The sequence below is a fragment of the Loxodonta africana genome, chromosome 1 (genome assembly GCF_030014295.1).
Source record: "Loxodonta africana isolate mLoxAfr1 chromosome 1, mLoxAfr1.hap2, whole genome shotgun sequence".
Taxonomy (NCBI): domain Eukaryota; kingdom Metazoa; phylum Chordata; class Mammalia; order Proboscidea; family Elephantidae; genus Loxodonta; species Loxodonta africana.
In genome coordinates this window covers 192,410,082-192,423,754 of record NC_087342.1, presented here as the reverse complement: position 1 = coordinate 192,423,754, position 13,673 = coordinate 192,410,082, and the positions used below count along the sequence as shown (strand labels likewise).

Sequence of the window (13,673 nt, the reverse complement as noted above, 5' to 3'; positions counted from 1 at the left end):
CAGTTGTATTTCTGTATATTAGCAACAAACAACTGAAAAATAAATTAAGAAAACAATTCAATTTAAAAGTATCAAAAAGAATAAAATAATTAAGAACAAATTTAACCTAAGGAGGTATAAGAATTATACACTGAAAAGTACAAAACATTGCTAAAAGAAATTAAAGAATACCTAAATAATTGGAAAGACATCCTGTGTTCCTGGGTTGGAAGACTTAATACTGTTATGATGACAATATTACCCAAAGCACTATATAAATTCAGTGAAATCTCTATCAAAATCCCAATGGCATTTTTTGCAGAGGTGGAAAAATCCATCCTGAAAGTCATATGAAATTTTAACAGAACCAGGATATCCAAAGTAATCTTGAAAAATAACAAGCTGGAGAACTTACACTTCCTGACTTAAACACTACAGTAATCAAAACAGTGCAGTACTGTCATAAGGATAGGTATATAAATCAACAAAATACAACTGAGAGCCTAGAAATACGCCCACACATCTCTGAAAATTGATATTTGACAAGAGTTCAAAGACCATTCAATGGAGAAAAAGTAGTCTCTTTAATGAATGTTGTTGGGAACACTGGTTATCTACATGCAAAAGAATGAAGTTGGACCCTTACCTTACACCATATAAAATAATGAACGATAAATGGATCAAAAACCGAAATTTAAGATCTGCAACCATAAAACTCTTAGAATAAAACATAGGGGAAAATCTGCATGACCTTGGATTTAGCAATGGTTTCTTAAATATGACACCAAAAGAATAGACAACAAAAGAAAAAAATAGGTGAATTGGGCTTCATCAAAATCAAGATCTTTTGTTCATCAAAGGACAGAATGGGAAAAATATTTGCAAATCACACATCTGATAAGAGCTTATATCCAAAACATATAAAGAACACTTACAACTCAACAGCAAAAAACAAACAACCCAGTTAAAAAAAAAAATCATATACATACAAATTACTAAGCCATAAAGAGAAATGAAGTCCTGATACAAGCTACAACATGAATGAACCTTGAGGACGTCGTTGTTCTAGGTGCCATCAAGTTGATTCTGACTCATAGCGATCCCATGTAGAACAGAACGAAACGTTTTCTCGCTCTGTCCCATCCTCCCAATAGATAGGTTTGAGCCCATTATGTTGAGTTAAATAAGTCAGTAACAAAAGAAAAAGTATCGTGTGATCCCACTTAAATGAAATATCTGGAATTTGGCAACCAAATTTTATTAGTGGTTGTAGGCAAGGGAAAGAGAAAAAGGGAGTCATTGCTTAGGGGGCACGGAGTTTCTGTTAAGGGTGACAGAAAAATTTGGAAACTGGTGGTGGCTGCACAACATGATCAACATGATGTTACTGAAATGTACACATAAAAAAAAATAATAGTTATAGTACGTAAACGTTTCTCCAAAGAAGTTATGCACAAGACCGATAAACATATAAAAAGATGTTCAATATCTTTAGTTATTAGGCAAATGCAAATCAAAACCACAATCAGATACCACTTCAATGTATTGTCCAAAAAAGTCAAATGATAATAATAATAAAGGAAAATAACAAGAGTTAATGAGGAATTAAAAATCTCATACATTACTCCTGCAGATGTAAAATAGTGAAGCTGCTCTGGAAAAAAGTTTGGCAGTTCCTCAAAAAGTCAAACATAGAATTATCGTATGACACAGTAATTCTGCTCCTAGGTATATAGGCAAAAGATTTGAAAATAGAGACTCAGACACTTGTACATCAATCTTCATTATTCACATTATCCCCAAACTAGAAACTCAAGTGTCTATCAATAGAAAAATGGATAAATAAAATGTGGTATGTACATGTGATGGAATATTATCTAGCCATAAAAAGGAATGGATTTCTGATACAGGGTACAGCATGGATGAACCTTGACAGTATCATGCTAAATGAAATAAGCAAACACAAAAGGACAAATATTGTATGATTACACTTAAATTAAATATCTAGAAGTGGCAAACTCATAGATACTATGTGTCTAGAGTAGAGGTTACGAGGGGCTGGAGGGAGAGAGGAATAGGGAGGTATTGCTTAATGAGCAGAGAGTTTCTGTTTGGGGGCATTGAAATTTTGGGAAATAGTGTTGATCATTGGACAACATGGTGAATGTAATTAATGTCAGTGAATTGTACACTTAAAATGTTAAAATGCCAAATTTGTGTTATATATATTTTACTACAATAAAAAAAAAAAAGAAAGAATAAAAGTAGCACTTAATTCGAAGTAGCACTGAATTTGGCTGAGGATATTTTTCCATTTTATAAGTTAGGAAAGCACCCTCAAAGATTGATTAAAAAGGATAAATGATCAATTCCTTTTAGGCTGGTACACTTCCAGGAATAGTAAGAAAATAACCCTATAATGAAATTATTTTAAATTTCTCTTTCAAAATTTATAACATTTTTATTTAAAATGTTTTGGTTTTCCAGTTTTTTAATTTCAAATACATTTCTTCTGTCATTGATATGTAAAGGTCTAAAGTACAGCTGACAGTTTTTTCCTCCCAAAATTAATCCTAATCTTATGTGCTTACACATAGAGAATTTTTCTTTAATTTTGACTCTTTTTTCAAACATGAAGCCCCAGTGGCACAGTGGTTAAAAGCTCGCTTGCTAACCAAAAGGTCAGCAGTTTGAATCCACCAGTCACTTCTTGGAAACCCTATGGGGCAGTTCTACTCTATCCTGTAGGGTCGCTTTGAGTCAGAATCGACTCAAAGGCAATGGATTATATAGCTATACATACTCTGTTCCTTGCTGTTCCTGTTGCTGTTCCTATGGAACGAACCACCCTAAACATAATGGCTTAAAATAAAGTCAGTCCTTTAGTTTGCTCACAAATCTTCAACTTGAGTTAGCTGATGCTAAACAGCTCATTTCTGCTCCAAGCCACGTCAGATGGAACAGTTTAACAGGGAACTGAAGGATCCACTTTAAACGGTTCAGCTGGCAAGTTGGTGCTGGATGTTGGTTGGAAAATCAATCCAAGCTGTGGCTCTTAGCTTCAGTTCTTCTTCCTTGGAGCCTTGCCCCCAAGCTCTTGGGCTTTTCACTGTTTGGTGTTTGAGGTCAAAGAGTAAAGTACACAAAAGAATAGGTAATGGAAGCAACCATATTCTTAAAGGTTGGCACCCAAAAATGGTGCCCTGTCATTTGCACCATCTTCTATTGGTCAAGTAGCTGCAGAGCCCAGATTCCAGAGATGGAGGCATAAATCCTACCTCTTGCTAGGAATACTGTCAAAGAATTTTGGGGTCATGTTTCGAAACCACTACACCTGCTTTTTTATGTAATGGAATAACATGCACATCTTTCCAAGTATATATAGATCTTGACACATATAGTCATGCTTTAAACCTTTAAGCCTTTAAGTTGATTCTGACTCATGGCAACCTCGTGTGTGTGCTCCATAGGCTTTCAGTGGCCTAGATCGTTAGGCCTTTCTTCTGAGGCACGTGTGGGTGGACCCAAGCTGCCAACCCTTTGGTTAGCAGCCAAGTGTGTTACTGTTTACACCACCCAGGGACTCCAAATATGCTTTAGTGATATTCCATACCATACACTGTAATTTATTCAGCCATTCTTCTAAGCATTCAAGCTGGCACCTGTTTTTTGGTGTTTGCAAATACTGATGAAGTAACGTTTATGTACGTGTATATTTGTGCTCTTATTTCTTATCCCATAAATATGATAGCTGAGGTAAAACTGCATATTTTAAGTTTAGTATTAATTTACCATCCTAACAGTGTAAAGTGTACTTTTCCAGTCTCAGTACTGAATGTTAGATGTTTAAAGAAAAAAAAAATCAAGCTGATGAGAAAAGAAAATTGTATCTATTTGTAATTCATGTCTTCCAGAGTGTAAATGAGGTTAAACATAATTTTATGTTTGTTAGTAATTTGCATATTTTCTTTGATAAATTGCCTTTTCATACGATTTGTTCATTTCCTATTGTAGAGTGTGTGTGTTAATTTGCAAGAGCTAGTTATATATATTTTTTTTTTAGTTATATTTTAGGGGTAAATTTTTCTGTTACATAAGTTGCAAATATTTTCTCCCAGTCTGTCATTAATATTTTGACTTTATTTCTATATATGGTGTGAAGTAAGATTCTAATTTCATTTTCTTCCACATGCATATCAAGTTTTCCAATATTATTTATTGAATAGTTTGTGTTTTCTTCCAAAATTTTTAAACATTAGGTTTCTGTTTCTGGACTCACTATTTTAGGCTGTTTATTGTATTCATCTATGACAGCAACAGGCCTTGGTGGCACAGTGATTAAGTGTTCTGTTGCTAACCAAAAGGTTGGCCATTCGAGTCCGCCAGCTGCTCCGTGGAAATGCTATGGGCAGTTCCATTCTGCCCTACAGGGTCGCTGTGAGTCAGAATCAACTCAACGCAATGGGTTCGGTTTTGGAATGACAGTAACAATCTCAGGAAGGTAGGGCAAGTTTTATCTGGGTAGTCGTCTTTATCAATTTTTTTCTTGGCAATTATTATCATTTATTTTTTCCTTATTATATTCATTTGTTTTCATTTCTAATCATGTGTGGAAAGAAAATATCAGAATAAAATTGACTTTTTGGTGTCCAGTTCTAGTAATTTAGGACATGTATATTACACCACAGTCAGGATATCCAACAGTTTCATCACCCCAAAATAACTCTCTTGTGCTATCATATCCTTTCCTTTCCTCTAGTCCTTGGAAATTGTTGATCTGTTCTCCATCACAGCAGATATATCTTTTGAGAATACCATAAGAATGAACTCATACAGCCTGTAACTTTTGAAGATTGACTTCTTTCACTCACTATAATGCCTTTAGAGTCATCCATGTTGCTGCAGATATCAATAATTTTTCCGTGTTGATCCTGTTCATTGCAAACTTGCTAAACTCAGTATTAGTTCTGGAAGTTTTATTGTGGATTCTTTGGGGTATTCTACATAGACAACCATGCCATCTGCAAATAGGTACCATTTTATTTCTTCTTTTTCAATCTGTATTCCTTTGATTTCTTTTTCTTGCCTTCGTTCATTGGTTAGGATTTCCAGTATGATGTTGAATAGCAGTGGTGAGAGTAAATATCCTTGTTTTGCTCCTGATCTTTTGGGAAAAACCGATCAGTCTTTTATCAGTAAATATGTTAGCTGTAGGTTTTATGTAGATGCACTTTATCAAGTTGATAAAGGTCTATTTCTAGATTGCTGAGAGTTCATTTTTGTTCATTCTAATCATGAACGTTGTAAAATTTTGACAAATTCTTTTTTAAATTCTTTCAAATTCTTTTTTAATTTATATGATCATGTGTTTATTCTTCTTAGACTGCTAATGTGGTGATTTATATTAATGGATGTTTGAATATTGAGTTAGGCTTACATTGCTGGGATAAATGCCATTTGTTTATGCTGTATTATTCATTTTACATTTTGCTGGACTCAATGTGCTAATATTTTTTTGAGGATTTTTGCATCCATTTTGATGAGGGATATTAGTTTGTAGTTTTCTTTTTTCATAATACCTTGGTCTGTTTTTGGTATCAGTCTTATATGGGGCTCATAAAATGGGTTGGAAAACAATCCCTCCTATTCTATTTTCTGGAAGGGATTACATACAATTGTGATATTTCTTCTTTAATTGTTTGTTAGAGTTGGCCAGTGAAACCATCTGAGCCTGTTTAGTTCTTTTTCAGAAGATTTTTCAACTTCTTTAATAGTTATAGGGCTATTCAGGTTATCTAATTTATCTTGGGTGGGTTTTGGTTTTGGTAGTTTCTGCTTTTTGAGGAATTATGTGTGAGAATTATTCATAGTATTCCCTAATTATCTTTTTAATATATGCAGGGTCTACAGTGATACCCTCTTTCGTTCTGGGTATTGGTAGTTAATGTCTTCCCTTTTATTCTTGTCTACTCTGCTGGAAGTTTAATCAGTTTTTTTTTTTTTTCATTAAAAAACAGCTTTTGGGTTTATTCATTTTCTCTATTGTTTTTCTGGGTTTTTTTTTATTTCTTTGATTTCTGCTCTTATTTCTGCTTGCTTTGAGTTTATTTTGCTCTTCTTATTCTACTCTGTTAACATGGAATCTTAAATTATTGAGACCTCACTTATTTTCCCTCTAATCCTCACTTAATTCCATTCCCCAATTTTTTATATGTTGCCTCTTCATTTTCATTCACTTCATATATTTTCCAATACACTTTCAGACTTCCTCTTTGACCATTGGATCATTTTGAATGTGTTGTTCTATTTCCGAGTACTTGAATATTGTCCTATAGTCTTTTTGTTATTGATTTCTAGTTTAATTCTATTATGATCTGAGAATATATTTCATATGCTTTCAATTCTTTTAAATGTTTAAGGTTTGTATTATCCAGAATATGGTCTCTCTTGGAGAACTTGAAAAGAATGTGTTTTATGATGTTGTTGGATGAAGTATCCTAAAATATTAATTAGATCCAATTGGTTGGTGATATTTTTTAGTTCTTCTATATCCTTGTTGATTTTCTACTTAATTACTGAGAGTGGAGTGTTGACGTATCCAAATTGTGGATTTTTCTGTTTCTCCTTTCAGTTCTGTCAGTTTTTGTTATTTTTAGGTGCATACACATTTAGGATCGTTATGCCTTCTTGATGTATTAATCCATTTATCGTTATGCAATATCCACTTTTATCCATGGTAATTTTCTTTGCTTGGGAGTAAACTTTGATATTAGTAGAATCACTCCAACTTTATTTGATTAATGTTTGCGTGGTATGGAAGTCAGTTCCTAAAATAGCTCCCATTATTCCCCATCTTTTTATATTCATGCCCTATGTAATCCTCTCCACTTACATATGAGCTGGACATAGTGCTTTTCTTCTAAAAAATAAACTATGGTGCTCATTTCAGCAGCACATATACTAAAACTGGAACGATACAGAGAAGACTAACATGGCCTCTGCTAATGGATGACATGCAAATTCATGAAGCATTCCATATTTTAAACAAAAAATAATACGCGTAAGGAGCATGCTTCTTAGTTCAATCAGATACATGAGACCAAATGGGTGGCTCCTGTCTGGAGGTAGGATGAGAAGGCAGAAAGGGACAAGAACTGGTTGAATGGACACAGGGAACATGGGGTGGAAATGGGGAGTGTCTGTCACATTGTGGGGATTGCAGCTGATGTCACAAAACAATATGTGTATAAATTTTTGTATGAGAAATTAATTTGAGCTGTAAACTTTCACCTAAAGCACAATAAAAAAATAAAATAAAGACTAAACTATGGCCAAAGTTATGATATCACATACATGATTAGGTTATAAAAGCCTGTGACTTCCATCTTGCTTGCACTCCCTCCTCTAGCCCTTCTTGCATCAAGCAAGCTTCCCTCTTGTGAATTGCCCTAAGGAGAAGCTCATGTGCTAAGAAACGGAGGGCAGTCTCCCACTCCTGTCAGCAAGGAATTGAGACCCTCATCCAAGAGCCTGTGGGAAACTGAATCTTGCTAATAATTATGTAAGCAAGCTTGAAAGAGGATCATTTCCCAGTTGTTTTGAGATGAGACCACAACTTCAGTCAACACCTTGACTGGAGACTGAGCCAGAGCACAGATAAGTCATACCCATATTCCTGACCCACTTAGTTTCAGGGTGATTTGTTATTCAAGAGTGATCACTAATACATATACTATATATTTTTCAATCACTTCACTTTTAATCTACTTATTTCATTATATTTTAAATAAGTTTCTTATTGAGAGTATAAAGTAGGATCTTTGTTATTTAATATATCCTGGTAACCACCGTCTTTTAATTGGTATGATTTGTGATCATCAATTACATTTAATGTAATTATTGATATTTTTGGATTTAAGTCTATCATTTTATTATTTGCTTTTTGTGTCTTGATCTCCTTTTCCCTTTCCCACTTTCTTTTGGATTATTTCAACATTTTTTAGCATTTAATTTTAAGTTATAACAAAATATTTTGACATATCTCTTTATATAGTTTTTAATAGTTGTGCTAGAGATTATGGTATACGCTTTCACATTTGACTTAAAATCAGTATTTTACCACTTCAAGTTGAATGTAGAAAACTTACCACCACATACAAAAAAACTTAACCACCACATAGGTCCCTTTAACCTCCACACCTGATACTTGGTTGTCTTATGTAACATCTACCTACTGAAAACCCCATTAGACAATGTGGTAATATTTTTTCAACTGTAAAATATATTTTAAATAATGCAAGAGGAAAATAATACTCATTATACTTACCCAAATATTTACCATTTCTGTTACTCTTCCTTCATTCATAATATTCCAAGTTCCTTTCTGATATTATTTCTCCTTTGTCTAAAGAATTTCCTTTCACATTTCTGAAGTAGATTGTCGATGAATATATAGTTCTGGGTTACCAGTTACTTTCTTTTAGCACTTTAAAAAATGTTGCCCACTTCCTTCTGGCCTCCCTTGTTTCTGATGAAAAATCCACAAATATTCAAAAAACTGTTCCTCTATAGGTAATGCATCATTCTCCCTGGCTGGTTTCAAGAATTCCCTCTTTGTCTTTGCAGCACTATTCATGATAGCCAAAAGATGGGAACAACCTAAATGTCCATCAACAGATGAATAGATAAACAAAATGTAGTATGACTTACAAGGGAATATTACTCTACCATAAAGAGAAATGAAGTGCTAATACATTAATACATGCTACGGCATGAATGAGCCTTGAAAACTTTATGATAAGTGAAATAAGTCAGTCACAAAAGTACAAGTATTGTATAATCCCACTTACATGAAATATCTAGACTAGGCAAATGTATAAAGTATATTATTAGTTTCTGGTTTTGGTGTTAGGAGGGAGGGAAAAATGGGAGTCATTGCTTAGGGACCACTGAGCTTCTGTTAAGGATGATGGAAAAATTGGAAAGTGGATATTGCTGATAATTACACAAGATAATAAATGTAATTAATGTCACCGAATTATACACGTAAAAATATTGAAATGGCAAATACTTTGTTATATTTATACTTACCACAATTAAAAAAAAAAAAAACTTCATGGGTTAAATAGAGTTTGTGTATTTTTTTGAAAGTTACCTACAAGGTTATCCATGTTGGGAGGAAAAATAAAGTTGACAATTATTAGGTGCAACCATCAATGCTATGAAAATGATTCTGTAAATAAATATATTAAAAAAAAAAAAAAAGACCTTGTCATCAAGTCGATTCTAACTCATAGCAACCCTATAGGACAGAGTAGAACTGCCCCCATAGGATTTCCAAGGAGTGCCTGGTGGATTTGAACTGCCGACCTTTGGTTAGCAGCCATAGTTTTTAACCACTATGCCATGAGGGTTTCCAAATAAATATATAATAATAAAATAAATAATCTACCAGGATATTGATTTCAAGAAAACTGTAGAAAATGTTTGCCTTTTAATAGAAAAAAACATTACATGATCATGACCTTTCATGACTTGCTAGTCATTTTCATTTATAGTATGCCAAATGCAATAGGAAATCAGAATCGTTAGTAAAAAAAAAGTAAATCAATGCCTTTCTTCTGTTTGTTCATGTCATAGAAGAAAAAATGGAAGCAAAAATCAAAAGCTTTGGACTTGGAAACCAGCCCCACTACTTACTATTTGTATGACATCATGACACACCAGTAAGTGTCTTCAGGCTTCAATTACCTCATCCATGGACTAAAATTTAGTGTTTCTCACCAGATTTGGAATGATAACATTCATCCTGGGTACTTATTAAAAATGTTGATTTCAGAGCTTCGCTCTAAGATTCTGATTCAGTAAATCAAATTGGCATTTTAATACTCAAAGTGATTCTAACGTACATTGTTTAGCAACCACACTTATAAAATACGGTCAAATATTCCAATTCCCTTCTGATTTTATCATTAATGGGATTTTTTTTTTCCCTTGGGGAAGGGGGGAAGCTCAAATGTAAAAAAAAAAAAAAAATCCACAGAGCTTCTAACCTTGAGTATCCTCGGAACCTTGGTTTACAAAACTCATGAATTCCTTGGATTCAGCTTTTGGAGTTGATGGAAATTTTCATATGGGTTAAAGCGTTTTACTTGAGAGAACCAATTCTACTTGAAAGGCATCAGTAGGCACTGTGGGGAGTGCAAATATATGTTTGGGAAATTACAAGAAGGCATTAGGTTGAACTATAGGAAATAGCTAATATTCAATCGTGTTTCACCTACTAAAACAGCAATTTCCTTTTATTCAAATTAGGCCATTTTCTTTTAATTTGCCCTTTCCCATAATTTAGTATGCATAACTCCTTTCAGCATTTTTGTTCTTTTTTTTACATTAATTAGCAAGGCTTTTATATGGAGGCTTGATGGATAATAAATTATTCTGAGTTTTTTAGGTCATTACTTTCAAGAGTTGAGAACAGTGTAAGTTTATACTGGGGATAAGATCACCTTTAGTTATTTTCTTTGTGAAACTGTCTACTGGTTCCATGTAGTCTACAGTCCCTTGTAAGCAAAGGGAGAAAATGAATAAATCTGCAAAGATTTATCGTTGTTATTGTTGCTGAGTGCCTTCAGGCCAGTTCCAACTCATAGCAGAACGACAGAACAAAACACTGCCCGGTCCTGCGCCATCTTCACAATCGTCACGTTTGAGCCCTTTGTTGCAGCCATTTTGTCAGTCCATCTTGTCAGGGACAAGATTATCTTTTCCGATAATTCTCTACCTTATCAAGCAAGGTGTCCTCCAGGGACTGGTCCCTACTGATAACATGTCCAAAGTACTTGAGATGAAATCTTGCCATCCTTGCTTCCAAGAAGCACTCTGGATAGATTTCTTCCCAGGCATACTTGTTCATTCATCTGGCAGTTAACAGTATATTCAATATTCTTTGCCAACATCATTATTGGAAAGCATCAATTCTTTTGTCTTCCTTATTCACTGTCCAAGTTTCACAGGCAAATGTGGCTATTGAAAATATCATGGCTTAGATCAGGTGCACCTTAGTCCTAAAAGTGATATCTTTGTTTTTCAACAATTTAAAGAAGTCTTTTGAGCAGATTTGATGTCACTTGTCATTTGGTGTCTTGACTGCTACTTCCATGGGTGTTGATTGTGGACCCAAGGTAAATGAAATCCTTGACAACCCCAATCTTTTCTGTTTATCATCATGTTGCTTATTGGTCCAGTTGTGAGGATTTTTATTTTCTTTATGTTGAGGGGTAATCCATACTAAAGATTGTGGTCTTTGATTTTCATCAGTAAGTGTTTCAAGTCCTCTTTGCTTTCAGCAAGCAAGGTTCTGTAATCTGTTAATGAGACTTCCTCCAATCTTGATGCCACATTCTTCTTAATATAGTCCAGCTTCTTGAATTATTTGCTCAGAGTACAGATCGAATAAGTACAGTGAAAGAATACAACACTGACGTACACCCTCCCTGACTTTAAACCACGCAGTATCCCCTTGTTCTGTTCCAAGGATTGCCTCTTGGTCTATATATAGATTCCACATGAGCACAATTTAATGTTATGGATGGAATTCCCATTCTTTGCAATGTTACCCATAATTTATTATGATCCACACAGTCGAATGATTTTGCATAGTCAATAAAACACAGGTAAACATCTTTCCGGTATTCTCTATATTCTCTGCTTTCAGCCAAGATCTATCTAATATCAGCAATGATATCCCTCCTTCCACATCCTTTCTGAATCCAGCTTGAAATTCTGGCAGTTCCATGTCGATGTACTGCTACAACGATTTTTAAATTACCTTCAGCAAAATTTTACTTGTGTGTGATATTAATGACTTTGTTCAGTAATTTCTATACTCTGTTGGCTCACCTTTCTTTGGAATGGGCACAAATATGGATCTCTTCCAGTCAGCTGGCTAGGTAGCTCTCTTCCAAATTTCTTGGCATAGATGAGTGAGCACCTCTAGTGCTGCATCTGTTGAAACATCTCAATTGGTAATCCATCAATTCCTGGATCCTTGTTTTGTGCCACTGCCATCAGTGTAGCTTGGACTTCTTCCTTCAGTTCTTGATCATATGTAACATCTTGAAATGGATGAACGTCAACCAGTTCTTCCTGGAGTAGTGGCTGTGAATTTGTTCAGCCTTCTTTTGATGCTTCCTGTATTGTTCAATACTTTGCCCATAAAAAAAAAAAAAAAAGCCAGTACTGTCGAGTGGATTCCGACTCATAGCAACCTTATAGGACAGAGTAGAACTGCCCCATAGAGTTTCCAAGGAGTGCCTGGTGGATTCGAACTGCCAACCCTTTTGTTAGCAGGCGTAGCACTTAACCGCTACTCCACCAGGGTTTCCACATTGCCCATAGAATCCAAAATTGCAACTTAAGCCTTGAATTTTTTCTTCAGTTCTTTCAGTTTGAGAAAAAGCCAAGAGTGTTCTTCCCTTTGGGTTTTCTAACTCCAGACCTTTGCGCATTTCATTATAATACTTTGTCTTCTCGAGCCCCTTTTTTAAATCTTCTGTTCAGCTCTTCTACGTCATCATTACTTCCACTTACTTTAGCTGTTCTGCATTCAAGAGCAAGTTTCAGAGTCTCTTTTGACATCCGTTTTGGTTTTTCCTTTCTTTCCCATTTTTTTTAATGACCTCTTGCTTTCTTCATATATGATGTCCACAACTCGTCTTGTTTTGGTCATTAGTGTTTCATGTGTCAAATCTATTCTAGAAATGGTTTCTAAATTCAGGTGGGATATACTCAAAGTCCTACTTTGGCTCTTGTGACCTTGTTTTAATTTTCTTCATCTTCAACTTGAACTTCCATATGAGCAATTGATGGTCTATTCCACAGTCAGCGACTGGTCTTATTCTGACAGAAGATATTGAGCTTTTCCATCATCTCTTTCCACAGATGCAGTCAATTTGATTGCTGTGTTTTCCATTTGGTGAGGTCAACATGTATGTTGTTGTTGTTAGGAGTTATTGAGTCAGTTCCAACTCATAGTCACCCTATGTACAAAATAACAAAACTACCTGGTCCTGCACCATCCTCACAATCACTGTTATGCTTGAGCCCATTGTCGTAGCTACTGTGTCAGTCCATCTCACTGAGGGTCTTCCTCTTTTTGTTGACCCTCCACTTTACCAAGCATGATGTCTTTCTTCAGGGACTGATCCCTCCTCATAACGTGTCCAAAGTATGTGAGACATAGTCTCTCCATCCTTGCCTCTAAGGAGCATTCATTTTGGTTGTACTTTTTCCAAGACAGATTTGTTTGTTCTTTTGGCAGTCCATGGTATATTCAATATTCTTCATCGACACCATAATTTACAGGCCTCAATGCTTTTTCAGTCTTCCTTATTTATCACCCAGCTTTTGCCTGCATATGAGGTGATTGAAAACATCATGGCCTGGGTCAGATACACCTTAGTCTTCAAGGTGACATCTTAACACTTTAAAGAGGTCTTTTGCAGCAGATTTGCCCAATGCAATACATCATTTGATTTCTTGACTGCTGCTTCCATGGGTATGGATTCTAGATCAAAGTAAAATGAAATCCTTGACAACTTCAATCTTTCTCCGTTTATCATGATTGTTGCTTATTCGTCCAGTTGTGAGGATTTTTGTTTTCTTTATGTTGAGGTGTAATCCATACTGAAGGC

The 13,673-nt window shown here is 34.9% G+C and overlaps 1 non-coding gene across 1 annotated transcript; it reads left to right on the top strand.

The window, feature by feature from the left end:
* Positions 1 to 6,915: 6,915 nt before the first annotated feature.
* On the top strand, positions 6,916 to 7,022 carry LOC111750442 (U6 spliceosomal RNA). Its single transcript, XR_002785572.1, has one exon. It is a non-coding gene; the product is annotated as a U6 spliceosomal RNA (small nuclear RNA).
* Positions 7,023 to 13,673: the final 6,651 nt, after the last annotated feature.